A 14,957-nucleotide genomic window follows, 5' to 3' on the forward strand; every position below is an offset into this window, starting at 1 on the left:
GTTGTTAAATTTTATTTTGTACCTTGGAAGTAATTCTTTATATATGGATCATATATATGTATGTATATTATATATACATAATATATGTATTAGGTATATAATGTATAATATATAATATATAAAATCTTGTTATATCTGTTATTAGACAAAGTTTTATTTATTTATTTTTTTAATTTCACTGCTTGCCTGGTTACTATATGTGGCACTACCTGTGTTAGAAGCAACAGATTTTAATAGGGAGAAGGACAAAGGGGTGACCAAAATAGCCTCTGCCTTGAGTCACAGTCTGTGATGGAGACTGGGGGTTCCAGTTCAGGAGCCAAGAGCCAGTCACTTGATGGCAGTGGTGAGACAAATGGTGGCAACACCACTACATTCCTTTTATTCACCTTCACAGCTGATACCAAGTTCTTTTACTGACTTGTCTTGACAGCAGTTCCTGCGAATCAGAAATATGGCAAAACTAATGATCTGGCCAACTCAGAATGCATTTGTTTCACAGGTAGAGATAGGCTAAGTTACACATGAGGCGCAGCAGAGTCATATTCCCTGGCTGCTGGAAGTATAGTTATCTCTCAGCATCTTTGGAAGATTAGTTCCACGACCCCCCTTCCCTGCTTTGGATACCAAAATTTTCAGATGCTTAAGTTCCTTATATAAAATGGTTCAGTGTTTGCATAGAACCTACACATTTCCTTCTGTATATTTCACATCATCCCTAGATAATTTCAAGTAGCTAATACAGTGTAAATGCTATGTAAACAGTTGTTATACTGTTCAGGGAATAATGATAAGAAAAGTCTGTACATGTTCAGTGCAGATGCAATCTTTTTGAACATTTTCCATCTACAGTTGGTTGAATCTGTAGATGTAGAACCTATGGATATAGAGGGCTGACTGTACTTGGAAGGACTGGGGAGGCATAGTGATGATGGTTTTGGGGGTGGGTGTATGACAGCAGCATCTTACCCCCTTGCTACTCACCAACCTGCTTCTTGCTTACATTTTGGCACTTTTTAAAGTTGTAGATGGACACAATGCCTTTGTTTTGCTTATTTATGTTTATTATATGGTGCTGAGGATCAAACACAGTGTTTCACACTAGGCAAGCACTCTATCACTGAGCCACAACCCCAACCCCATTTTGTCATTTTTAATTTTCCCTTTCCTCTACTTTTTTTTAACATTATTCCAGTTATATTTTTAATTATCTGTTAAGGAATAAGGAGGGCCTCAGCTTGGAAAAATATTGACCAAAGTATTTAAACTACCAGAGCTTCACACTGTACTTCATAATTTTCTAACATTCAAATTTTTACTGCTGTGGTTTGTTAGGTATAAAATGGTCTGTAGGTACTTTGTGAAGGTTATCTGACATATACAACATGAAAGTTGAATTGTGTCACCATATAAACTTGGTTATCATTCGTGCTACTTTTAAAACCCCCATAATTTTTCTTTATGTGTTTATCATTGTCCTTATAGCAGATAATGGCAGCATGCACGCTGATGTGAAGGATTTATTCTATGGCCATTTGATTGAAGCAGAGCTGCCCATTTGGCATGGCATAATGGAATGGTTCACAGAGTGCCAGACTCAGCTTTGACAAGTATGGGGCTAAGTACTTCATAAAATCTAATCAACAAATGTTTATGAAGTGCTCACCCTAATGTTCAAGGCTCGTTGTTGGGTGGGCTAGATGCTGTGGGGAATATTAAAACATTGTGATCACTTCAAGCAAGGAATGTTCACTCTGAGAAGCTGTTAGAGAAGCATCAAAGATGTAGTAGAGGGTATATTGAACTGGGTGGGGTGATGGTAGTGAGGAGAATCGGCAATTTTGAATCCTAGCCAGAGTTCTGCCACAAACCATCTGATCCTCTGGGCAAATCAATTCTCTACTCAGGGTTTCAGTTTATAAAAAGGGAATTGGACTAGATCATCTCTAAGATACCTTGTAGCTTGGTTCATAAAAAATGTGGAAGAGGTTCCATAAGGTGGCCCATTCTCTTTTGCCAAATGGATCGTATGGGTTGAACATCCCTACATGCTTGGATTTTGGAGCGTTTTAGATTTCAGATTAAGGACTTTCAAATGGTAAAGTGTATGCAGATATTCTAAAATCTGAAAAAAATTTAAATCTGAGATACTTCTGGCCCTAATATTTCACATAAGGGATACTCAAACCGTATATGTAGTAGTTACTATTATATGTATATGGTACATATGTTTATACTGTATAATTATACAACTGATGAGTATAGATCAGTTTTTCTCAAAGTGGAGTTCTTGGACCAGCTTCATGAACATCACCTGGGAGCTTATTAGAAATGCAAATTCATGAGCCCCACTCCAAACCTTCTGAAGCAGAAATGTTGGGGATGGGACCCAGCCATGTGTATTTTTACAAGATCCTCCCCTCCTTCAGGAAACTCTGATGCCTACTATAGTTTTGCAACTGTGAACTATAGGAATTTGGGTCAGTGGTTCTTAACCTGGGCTGCACATCAGATTCATCTGGGGAAACTTTATTGGGGGGAGGGCACTATCTCAGTCTGTTTATGCTCCTATAACAAAATGTCTGAGAATGGGTAATTTATATAAGACATAAATTTATTTCTCAGTTTTGGAGGCTGGGAAGTCTTAAGATCAACCAGCAGGTTTGGTTGTCTGGTGAGGGCTGCTTTCCACTTCTAAGATGGTGCCTTGATTCTGCATCCTCTCAGTCTAGCCCTTTTATAAGGGTACCTATTCCCACTCACAAGGGCTTCATCCTCTATGCCTTAAATGGACTAAACCAAGACAGTAGAAAATAGTTTGTAGGGAAGAAAAAAGTATGAAAGTTCTTTTGTAGAAAAAATGGGCAGGGTTTGGTGAGGGTTGTGGGGATGATGGGTCTGTCTTTGGTTCAGGAGTTCATCTCAGACTTCAGGGAGAGCTACTATTCTCTGGATGCATCTGTCAGAATTGTCATTTATGGATCTTTACAATCCTTTGTCCTTTATTGTTTTGATATCGTTCTAATTTGTGGGTGGGGGTCCACAATGAGTCATATAAAAATAGAGAATTACAGTCACCTAAAAAGCTACCCATGGTCATGTCAGGAGGCAAAATGCTGTTTTTCTTAAGGAAAGAATGTTTGGAGTTGTGGGAAAGTTGTAAACTTGGCAGTGATTAATTCAAGCCTCTCAGTCAATTAAGTGAATTTTTATGTTATCATTTGTTTTATTTGGGAGCTGCCGCAATAGTCATCGAAAGAACATCAATCTCCTTATTTTTAAAACAAAGCAAAAACATCATTGAACATTAGGGCAAAGGACAAGAATTTCAAGGTTTTACCTTTTGACTTTAGCAAATATTTGTCGCTCCATTTTTCTTGCTGGATTTCACCACTTGACTTGTGTTCTTGCTTTGTTCCCACTTGTTCCTAATGCCTGATAATTTTAGTTTTTTTCTATTTTATTTTTGATTGCTTTTTTATTCATAAATATTCTTACTGTTTTATTATGACAGGCAAAAAATAAGCAAATATATTTTCCTTGACAAAAAATTCTGTAAGTTTGATTTGGAAATGGCCCAGGAAAAGGGTCCCTTAGTATTTGGGGAATGGTGGAGGCACTGCTCACCCTTCCACCTTTTGTTAGTTTATAGATCATGCCACATCCAGAAGGAAAGTCTAGTTTGAAAATCTACAAAAGCAGATTCAGTATTTTAAAAGATAACAGTGCAAAGTGAAAAATGGCAAATCTGTGCACATTTTAGTGTTCTTAAGGAACTGCCAAAATCCTTGGAAAAATATTGGACTAATCACCAGTTTAAATGTGTAGTATATCTAGTAGATACCTTTAAAAAATATAACCGGTCTTTTCCCAAACTAGATAAGGATAAAAACCTGTCTCCAAATTGTGAAGAATATTGTGAGTATGTCCTATAAAATAAGTGTAGGAGCTTGTGTAAAATAAATTATCTTAGTATAAAAACACAAAATTGTACTTTATTTTATTTCTGTTAGTGGTAATATCCTTTTGGTTTTTGTTTACTTACTAAGTCAATATGTTATTAAAGATTTGGTTGCGTTGTTGATCTTGATTGTTTTGGAATTATTAAAAATGGGGCATCTTGGGCTGGGGTGTGGCTCAATGGTAGAGTGCTTGCATAGCATGTGTGAGGCACTGGGTTTAATCCTCAGCACCACATAAAAATGAATAAAAAAAGGTATTTTATCTATCTACAACTAAAAAAAATTTAAGTGGGGCATCTTTCACCTCAGTCATTTATTTTGAATACATTATTTAGCTAAGTGAGAACCATTTTGTCCGTTCTTTTGCTAAAGGAATTGTGACCATCTCAGGTGTATTTATTATTGCATTTTATATTAACATTGAAAATGTCATTTTAATGGTGCATGCGCCAGTGTTTCTGACTCCCATAGTAGATCAAATAAGGTAAATGAATAAAAGTGGGGTAAATGAGAAGTCTGAACCGCCTGTTACCATCACAAGTGTACCTAATTAAGAAGATCTTTGGGGTTCACCGATTCTTTGATTTCTTAGGTGGGAGAGAATATTCTGAAGGACCTGATTAAGGAATGGTTGCCATGGCAATCACGTTTAAAGAATCTAGAGGAGACAATAAATCTGTGGGGATCATCCATTTTGATTGATTCAACTGGTCTTTAAAGTTCACTCAAATAGCTGTTGTTTTGATTTTATTTTTCCATATAATTCACCAAATTGATTGGAGATTGGGGATCATTTAAGCTTGGATGGTTACTACAAGTAGCTACAGACTTATGCTGGAATAATATAAATGATTTCTCTAATTTCACTTATTAGTTTTGTCAGGGTGGGATAAGATTAACATGATTTATTTTAAAGCATGACTGACTCTAAAGTGTTTGGGTTTTATTTTGGATTACTTTGCTGTCATCACATTTTGCCCAGTGTGTTTGGCTGCTTTTCTGTTTTTATTCTTTGACTTGTTCAGTATTAACAACACAATTTGTATTATGTCTGGTCAGAACCAAAGTTGTATACTACAAATTAAGAAGTATGCACAAATATACCTACCATGAGTGTCTTCAACGTCACAACCCTAACTAATATTAATATAGACAGTAAAATGATACAGAGACACAAATGCATTCATATCTCACTGTAGGTTTTTGTCCTTTGGACTGGTTCTTGATGGAAAACCACAAACTGGAATGGAAGGCTGCCCTAGCAGGGGTCTAAGTTGGACCTCAGTTTGAGAGCCTTGCCTCCTCAGCCTTTGGATCTTTCCCTTTTCTGCCCTCTGGAGGGTGTCAGGGAACAGGAGATGCAAGGAACTCCTTTGAAAGGGATAGCCAGAGTCCTGGTCTGGTTATTAGAAGACAGCTTCCCTGCCCCTTCTCCACTTGTAATCCCCAACTTCAAACCAGAACTTGTAGAGTTGGGGAGCGGACAGTGAAAGCAAGGAAGGCATCAGCATGGCTGAGATGTTAGGAAGGAAGTTGTGCTGGTTCTTTAAGCAGAGAACCAGATTCCTTCAAGTAGAACACAGTACAAATTGTATCCACCCCCAGGAAAAATCAATTCCACAAGAATAAGTTGAAATACGATACTAAGGCTAGAATGTGAGGGATTCAGTTTTGTTTTGTAGTTTAAGTTGGGTGCCAAGTGTTTGTGGAAGCACATGAAATTATTATCTGATAACATTCTGATACTTTGCCTGCTATACTAGTAGTAATAATTATATATCGAATACTCAGTGAGTATCAATAATTATATATCTAATATTCAGTGAGAACCTGTTTTGTGGCAGGCACTGCCAAGGGCATAGAATGTGCTTACCTCTTTGCCACTGTGAGGTAGGTTGCCATTATGATGCTCATAGAGGTTTGGCAGGTCATACGAGTTGGGACCAGTGTATGAACCCAAGCAGTGTGACTCTGGCACCCAGGCTTTGAACAGCTGTGCCATGCTGCATTCCTGTCGCAGCTGCATACAAGGGTGTGGCATCTTCTAGAAACAGTCAGTTCCATATAAGTGGGGTATGAGTGATGGGACAGGAGACTGAACAGGGCTTTTGTTTGTACATTCCATGCTGAGTACTGGGAGGTAGAAAAGGAAGATTGTCCCTGCCACCAAAACACTTAAAAGTCATGTAGTAGAAATGAGTTATAGCATGAAACAAATAATGTTTATTTATATGATAGAATATGGAAATATTATCTCTAAGTATAGGTGGGAGGAAGACTAGAAGGTGTTTCTTTGAGTTCAGGCACTTTTAAACATTCTCTTCATGAACATATTTGAATGTTAGCTAATCACCATCAGCACAAATTTGTCTTCCACTGGGCTTTTCACCTGGCAACAAGAACCCTGTCCCTATAGTTAATAGTTTTGTACATTGTGAGTTCAGAAGAGTAATTCTTAATTATGACAGTTATCATTAGAATATCTTAAACAGAGGAACCCTTTAGCCTATTGAATGGAACCAACTCTTTATTGTACAGTTTATTAAATTATTTAAATCTATAACTACTGCACTACTGCCTTTTTGATATTCAGCCTGGGTATGGTTGGTGTGAGGTGGTGGGGATTTCAAGCCTGGTTAAAAAATCCTTGGTTTATATTTGCCCTATTCCCATGGATACTTCTTGAGAGCCTCCTGTGTGCCAGGTACTGTTCTGGGCGTGGGTTCAGAACAGCGAAAAAACAGATGGGTCCTGCTCTCAGGGAGGTGATCACTAGGCAGTGTAAGACATAAAGTGGTGATGTGTATGGGCTTATGGGCAGCGTGTCATGGTGGACTGTATTTGTGTCAGGGATGGGAACAACAGAAGGCACACCTGTTTCCTAGTGCTATAGAGCCATCCACACTGAGATGAGCCTGCCTGCTAGCCTGCATCCTAATCCTGTTGTTGATTGGAGATAACTTCAGTGGTCACACAGCACCTCGTCTCCATGGCAACACCTCTAAATATTCCTCTGGTGACTTGTGTTCTACATTCTAGCTGGATCAGAGCCCTCCTGTGGCAAAATATTCTAAAGATGTTAAAAGAGAAAAAAGGCTCAACTAATAAATCTATTCTAAACGACTGAGTCATTTGTTTTGATTACCCGGGTGATTGCCAAATGTTAATTTAAAACTGAAATAGGCCATGAGCTCACTCCCCTAACAATGCTGAGTGTTTGAGCTAATACAGCTTGATAATGAGGGAGCCAGATCCACTGCCAGTGCTAATGTTATATGATAAACAGACATTTGGAGAAATATGCAGAACATCTTGGCAGTTTTCCGTTAACTCTAAGGGTTGTAAATACTAAGTAGAATGTGTTATCATGAGCCATTTCAAAGGAAGTTGACTTTATTTTTTTTTAGAATTTCTGACTTTTATTCTAAAAAGGTAACTTTGTCTCTTGATTCTCATTTTTTCCCTAACTTAGGCAAGTGGAAGCTGTTCCCAACGGTATCCAAGCCCTTGCCGAATACATCTTGTTCTCCACACGTCCAGTGTGAGGTAAGTTTTACTAATTGCCACAGGTTCTTATGCTGATCTCCAATCTTGCAATTTGTGGTGTTAGGGGCAGCATTGTACGAAGAGCTTTATTTGTACATGAGGTTTAAGAGGTTTATTTTAATTGGCCCAACCAATATCATTGCTTACCCTAAATATTAGCTCTCTGGGGAAATGCCTTTTCAAGGGAAAATCTCATTTGCTTTGAACTTGGGGGCATGAAAAATGAGTGTGATAGGCACAACAGAATTGTTAGAAGGTTAGTTAAAAAATAAAGACCTGCTTATGTGCAGCATGAACAGTAGGGAGCAGGAAAGCTTCATGGAGCAAATACCAGGATGGAAGGGAGCAGACTCCTGCTGGAGACCAGTGCTGACTGTATCAACCATCAGGAATATTTCTGTCCAGGGTGGAAAGAGACAAGTTGTAGGACTTCCACTGAAAAATCTCATGATAGAAACACCAAAGAGTACTTCTGGTGGGTCACATTAACATGCACCAGCAAATTAAAAAAAATTGCCCTGAAGTTCAGAGCAGCCCTGCTGCATTGGTGTGAGCAGCCTCATGGCCCAGAACTTTTATTTACTATACATTGGCTAGGTATCCTCTGTCCTCTTCATTTAGCCACAGTGGCTTAGTTACATTCTGTGATGATCCAGAAAAAGGGAAATCTTAAAGATGACTCACTCAAGCGCAATGCAGGAATAGTTGCTCATTTTTTTGTGCCCCAGGCATTTAGAAGAGGGGATGTAGCATTTGCCTATTGCAGTTTCATCCATTAAAAGGTTGCTGTATTTTTGCCTTTTCCACTCCCCCTTCCCCATGCAGCTATCAGACATTCAGTGTTATATTAGATATTTGTTAGATTGCCTTTGTTATGTCTGCTGGCGGAATCTATCTCAGTTTGTAAAATATGGATTGAATATCACTTATTTGAAAAGCTTTAGACCAGAGTGTTTCAGATTTCAGATTTTGGAGTATTTGAGGTACCTTAGGGATGGGACCAAATTCTAAACATAAAATTAATTAATGTTTTGGGGCTGGGGTTGTGGTTCAGCAGTAGAGCACACACCTAGCACATGTGAGGCGCTGGGTTTGATCCTCAGCACCACATAAAAATAAATACATAAAACAAAACTATTGTGTCCATCTACAACTAAAAAATATTTTAAAAAATAATTAATGTTTTGGATACACCATATTCACATGGCCTGAAGGTAATTTTCAAAATATTTTTACTACACTGATTGACCCACATAACATGAGGTTAGGTATAGAATTTTGTCCTTGTGGTATCATATTATGTTTATGCTCAAAAAGGTTTTGATTTTAGAAGATTTCAGATTTTTAAGATTTTCAGATTAGAGATACTCAACCTGTATATCTATTCAGATACACCAATATGTTAAACATGAAAAGTGAAAAACAGGGCAAATTTTGAGGTATGTTTAATTTGAATTTTACCCATTTTATTTTTTCAATTCTGGTTGTAGTGGGAAGTCCTTCCAAGGGTCTGGGGCTTTAAAGTGGCTAATAGTAAAAATCAAGGTGGACTTTTCATCCTTGCCTCTGAACTCTGCCATATCCTTCATAAATGACTATTTACCCAGCACAGTGTTTCCAAATTAAAAAACAAAACAAAACAAAACAAAACAAAACAAAAAAACACCATAGAAACCTATCTTCCCCCAAAATCTTAGTGTTAACCCCAGTAAAGAAAACCAAACTAGAAATGGTTTGGCTCAAGCAGGAGTCTGTGACTTTGCCACCCTTCCCCTGAGGAATCCCACAGTGTTCTAAAGAGCACAGATTTAAAAAAAAATATTTATTTTTTAGTTATAGGTGGACACAATGTCTTTATTTTATATTTATGTGGTGCTGAGGATCGAACCCAGTGCCTCATGCATGCTAGGCGAACACGCTACCTCTAAGCCACAATCCCAGCCCCACAGAGATTTAACTCTATTACTTCACAGCTCTAATTTTTTTATTTTCCCACAGAAATAGAAACTAGTTTCCTTAAGTAAAACATCCTCCCGTTAACTTAGTTGAAAGTGCCAGCTAGTGGAATCTGGCAATTCACCTTCATTGTTTGCCCTCAGGAATTCCACGGCAATCTGCAACTTTGACAATCTTCATCAGTAGAAAACTTTGATATAGGTGTGCAAGGCTGTGTTCTTAAGATGGAACACTTTAATTGAAGTTTTTCAACATGTGTTTAAAGTGGTTTTCTAATACCAACAATACGTCAACGACATCTTCACTCTGACCAAAATTCGGTATCTTTTGGGTTTTCTTTTAGAGCAATGAGTTTCCCAGATGAGTCACTTAAATGGATTATTTTAAATTCTGTTTCCTGGTGACAGAAATACATAAAAGTAATGCAGTTGCTTCTTGTGTTCATTGTTCTTTTTATGCATTCATTCATTCAGCCCTACTATGTGCCAGGCCAGAAATGTAGTGGTATTCAAAACAAAAAAGAATAATATATTTTGGTTCTGATATTTCCTCCAGTGTAGGATATCCTTACATTATTTTCCCTTTAGCAGATGAGGAAACTGAAAATTGCTTTTGAATTTTTTTCTTTATTACATTGCCCAATATTCCCTTTCTCTACTTGGCTCTTTGAGCCTTTGATTTATGCCATCTCAATTATTATAAGCATGTGCAAAATAATAAAGTATGTGATGATGATTGGGGATGCAGCTGTGCCTGGGATCCGTATGCCCCAAGTGAACATAAATGTAAACTGTGCCTTTCACACTCTATTTTTTAAAAGTTTGTTTGGAATAATTGAACAGTTTGGGAATGTGAACTTTGCAGTTTCCACAGGAAGATATATTTTTAAAATAATTGAGTGTCCCATTTTAAGCTTAACAGCATTTATCTTAGATAAACTTTATATTTCAGAAACTTGAAATTATTCCATTTGGCTGCCTTTTAGTTTATGGAAGTATTTGGAACACAGACTTGAACACATATATGAGCTGGGCTAAATATGAGTACTCTGTATTTGTACTCTAGTAATGACAATATTGTTAATTAATTAGACACGTATTTCACATCTAGGAAATATTTGTATCACTGACATATGGTCATTTTTCATTACTGATTTTGGCAGTTTTTAATTTTCACAAAACACAAAATTTTAAAAGACAGTAGTCATAGTGATTTTATGTGTGCCATTTATATTGATGTGACCTGTCTTCCTGGAGCACTGGTAGTAAGCATGCAAATCGGCACAGATGGGTTACACAGGCTTAAACAATTTGGAAATTATCAGTCTAGAGCCAAGGTCTCAAACTGGTGGGCTGGATCTGGCACACTGAGGTGTTCTTTTAAAATTTCAACTGAATTGCCAGAATTTAAAAATTGAGAGATTTCATATTTTTAAAAATTCAGATTTTTCAGCTTCTTCTCAGTATCAGAAGATCTGGCAGTATTGAGCCTGCCTTCCTGTTTGGCTGCATCAGGCTGGAGCCAAGTTGCTACTGTTTTAATTTTTGCACAGACTCTGGGGTTTGCCATAATCTCCAGCATTCTTTGAGGTCTCCATAACTTTAAGGTCAAGGGTCAGGTGCCATTAAGGGAATGTTTTACTCATGCAAGCATGTGAATTTTCAACTCCAGGTATAGATGAAATTGAGGTTGCAAAGAAAAGGTCATCCTTTTTCTCAGAAGATGGGCTTGTTGATTTTCAGGTGTACAATGTTGAGTGATGTTCATTATAAGGGGGATGCTTTATAAGATTTGAAAGCAAGCATTTCAAGGGAGGTATACTTTTGATTAAGAGAGGGAACATCAGCAGATTCAGGTGTTTTAGTTCATTCTGGAAGATTCCTGTGGACTCCCTCAGTACTTTTCTAATTCTAATGTAAAGAATCTGATGCAGGAGGTCTGGAGTAGGACTTGAGATTCTGCAGTTCCACAGAATGTTAGATTTACACTGCTACTAGTCTAAGGGTCTGCGTCTACTTGGGTAGTTTGGGGACTTTAACCCTTTAACAATCCAAAGAAAAAACAGGCAGTGACTTTTTCCTTTGACCTGAGAAAGAGAAAGTAATCTTATCAATATTATTTTGGGTTTACTTCTACTTGTAGCAAGTTAGGTGAAAAAATCAATTATTTTGAATATAATATAGCATATGTGGAAGATAAATCAAAATTTTGTTTGAATATTTTGTTCTAAATTATGTGCTCCTAGTAAAGAAGCCAGTTACATCAAAGTTCAAGAATGGTGAAGTAGAGATTAGAGCTTTTAATTTTATTATTTTTTAGAAATTTTTTAATATTTATTTTTTAGTTGTAGTTGGACATATTACCTTTATTTTATTTATTTATTTTTACATGATATTGAGGATTGAACCAAGGGCCTCACACGTGCTAGGCAAGCACTCTACCACTGAGTCACAATCCCAGCCCCTTTAATTTTATTATATAAGGCAATATACTTATGGGGCTCTTAGCTTGTAAAAAAGTTCACAGAAAATAGAATTATTATCAATTCTCTGGATATATAATAATGTCATAAGCTATATGATAATAGAAAAAGGCAGCAAGGAATAAATCAACACATTAAAATAAATACAACTCTATCATAAAAAAAGTATAATTAAAATGAAAAGTAAGCCATGAAAAATTTACTGTACATAGGAAAAGATAATTAAGTTCTATATTATGCAGAACTCCTTCTGATAGTAAGAAAGGCATACAGGGGCCTGATGTGAGGTAGATGCGCCATACCAGTTGGCTAAATGTATTCTCTAGGAGGTAGATGGGTAAAAAATATTCATATTACATCACAAAAATAAATGCCTGGAAAAAGGTTTAGCCTTACTAGGTGTAAAGACAAGTAAACTCAAATATCAATAAGGTACACTTTTCACCAATTGAATCAACAAAAACAAAAAGAAAACAATGTTAATATGATTATTTGAGACAGACACACATATAATTATTGCTCGTAGCTTTATAGGTTGGCACAAAGCCTTTTGAAGCATTATTTGGCAGTATATGGCAAAAGTCACAGATTGGTACTTTTTAATCCAGTGATCCTATTTTGGGGGATATATTCTATGAAACAAATTTTCCCAAGCAAAGAAGAAAAAATGCTGTATGTTATAGGTATTAATCACAATGTTATTTGTAAGAATAAAAATTAGAACAAATTTAAATGTCTGATAGAGAAATGGTTCATTTACTCAACAAGTATTTTGATTAATTGTGACACATCTATGCAGTGGAATTCCATGAATTTGTTAAAAGTTATAATTTAAAGAATTTGTGCAATAGAACCTTAGTAAAAAAAAATAAAGGATGCAAAGTGGTGTATATGCTGTGATTATAACTTTGCAAAGTGATATGTACATGTGGACAAGAACTAGAAGGCACATGAATAAAAATGTAAGTATCACTTTGAGGTTTTATTTATGTTGAATATATATTTTACCATAAGTTTGTGTTCACTTAAAGGTTGAGACTCTTCTACTATGACTACTTAACTCCATTTTGCAAGTAGGACGTTCCTGCTTATCACACAGTAGGTGCCTAGTAAATACCTGATGAGGATTCCTGCTTAGAGCCTAAATATGGAGTTTCAATGATTCAGTTTCTTGTTTATTTTGTTCCTTCATCCCAAGACCCCATTTTTTCTTTCTTCTATGTTTTTGTGATTGGTAGAAAGGCATCTTGCTGTTCCACATGACAAGGTACAAATGTTTGCTTCAGAACATTTAACTGATGTGTAGCAATGCCAGGGAATGAGTTCATATGTAAAGGTTCAGTGTATAATCAAGGAGAATTTTTCTAAATTTTTTTTAGTTATCGAAGGACCTTTATTCATTTATTTATTTTTATATGGTGCTGAGAATCAAACCCAGTGCCTCACACATGCTAGGCAAGTACTCTGCCACTGAGCCACAACCCCAGTCCCATGAAGGAGAATCTTAATGAATCTATAATTTGAGGGCAAGACCCTTCTTATCTTCTGATTTCCTTCATATAAGGCATAGAAATTCACTTTCAAGTTGCAAGCCTTCTCACAGTGCCCCCTCCCTTTCAGCTATTCTCCCTGTTTCAGATATACTCGTTTCCCTGCTCTAAGTATACTTTTCTTTTTTAATTAGGTCAGTTACTTCATGTCTGTTTTTCTTTTTTGACATGGTTTCCTCTGGCTTTGGCACCACATATTTTCCCCATATGTCATTGCCTCTGGAGCTTCATGTTGCAATTATTTTTCAAGGGGAACAGAAAGCACATTGCTAAGGGAGGGGGGTTAGTTCTTGACTCTCTTTCTTGCCCTTTGCTTGAATGAGCATTCATATTTCTTTTGGGCCTAGTTCTGTTTGATTTTGTATTCTTCAGAGTCGGTTATGTTTGGACTGAGAGATACTTAAGTAAAAATAATGGTAAGTCAGAGATATGCCTGGCAAAGGTGCAGCACATTTGTTAAGGTTACTGGTTTATTTATCTCCCCTGTCTCTATGGTGACTAAATGTGGGCCTGGGATTTAATGGACTTAATTTTGACCTCTTGTAACATCTCCTAACTTTGCCCAGCCTCTGATTTAAAAGGAATTCATTTTCACTTAAGGAGAGAAACTGCCTCATTTATAAAAGGGGTCCCAACTAAGAGTCATGAAAAATAGAGTCTCCAGAGACTTTGATTCTTACACAGTCTTTGATCAGATTACACATTGTACTTGTAAAGAAAAGCTAAGAAAACACACACACACATACACACACACAGAGATGTACATACATAGGCGCATGTACTACACACACACACAGCATCACTGATATCCCAAGGAAATAATTTTCTTTTCAGAGAAATAAAGTTTTGTTTCTTAATGTGAATGAACTATGAGAACTTTCTATAAGAGAACTTTTGTAAGGATAGTAACTCAATGGGAACATTGATTAGATATTACATTTGTGTTTATTTTGGAATAATATATTATTCCATAATGGATAATATACTTTATCCATTATGGAATAATATATTTGCATTTGTATCAGTGTTCAGACTATATGTCAGAGTTTAAATGTATTAAACTGTGCCATGGAAGTTCAAAATAAAGGTTGAATTTGATCAGGATTCTCATGCAAGAAATCTGACTTGGACACTGAAATTCAAATCTAGCATTTCATCTATACGCACTTGATGTTAAATGGAGAACACATATCTGGTTTCTAACATAGCTAGAGTCACACTGTCTTGGACCTCAGTTAGTTTGTGTGATGACAGAGTACTTTTTATTCTCGCCCATATGGTTTGTCTGAGACTTAAAAAGACTCCAGTTTTAGGGAACTTAAATCATTTATTCAAAATCAAGTCAGAATTCTTTAAGGCTAGTGCATATTGTCACTTTACTCATGGATAATTTGCAAGACCTTTCACTTTCTTAGGAACACACTCACATACACAAACTTTTCTTAAGACCAAAACCAAGGA

At 36.6% G+C, this 14,957-nt stretch overlaps 1 protein-coding gene across 3 annotated transcripts in view; it reads left to right on the top strand.

The window, feature by feature from the left end:
* Fhl1 (four and a half LIM domains 1) overlaps nt 1-14,957 on the top strand; it is a 75,941-nt gene that overhangs the window by 29,793 nt on the left and 31,191 nt on the right. For all 3 annotated transcript variants that reach the window (XM_046468156.2, XM_046468155.2, XM_046468157.2), the window contains exon 2: nt 7,435-7,508. The gene's annotated coding sequence lies outside the window, so the exon portion shown is untranslated. The remainder of the gene's footprint in view (nt 1-7,434; nt 7,509-14,957) is intronic.

The sequence above is a fragment of the Marmota monax genome, unplaced genomic scaffold (assembly GCF_021218885.2).
Source record: "Marmota monax isolate L192 unplaced genomic scaffold, Marmota_monax_Labrador192_F-V1.1 WCK01_AAM20220418_F8-fsc00333, whole genome shotgun sequence".
Lineage (NCBI taxonomy): Eukaryota > Metazoa > Chordata > Mammalia > Rodentia > Sciuridae > Marmota > Marmota monax.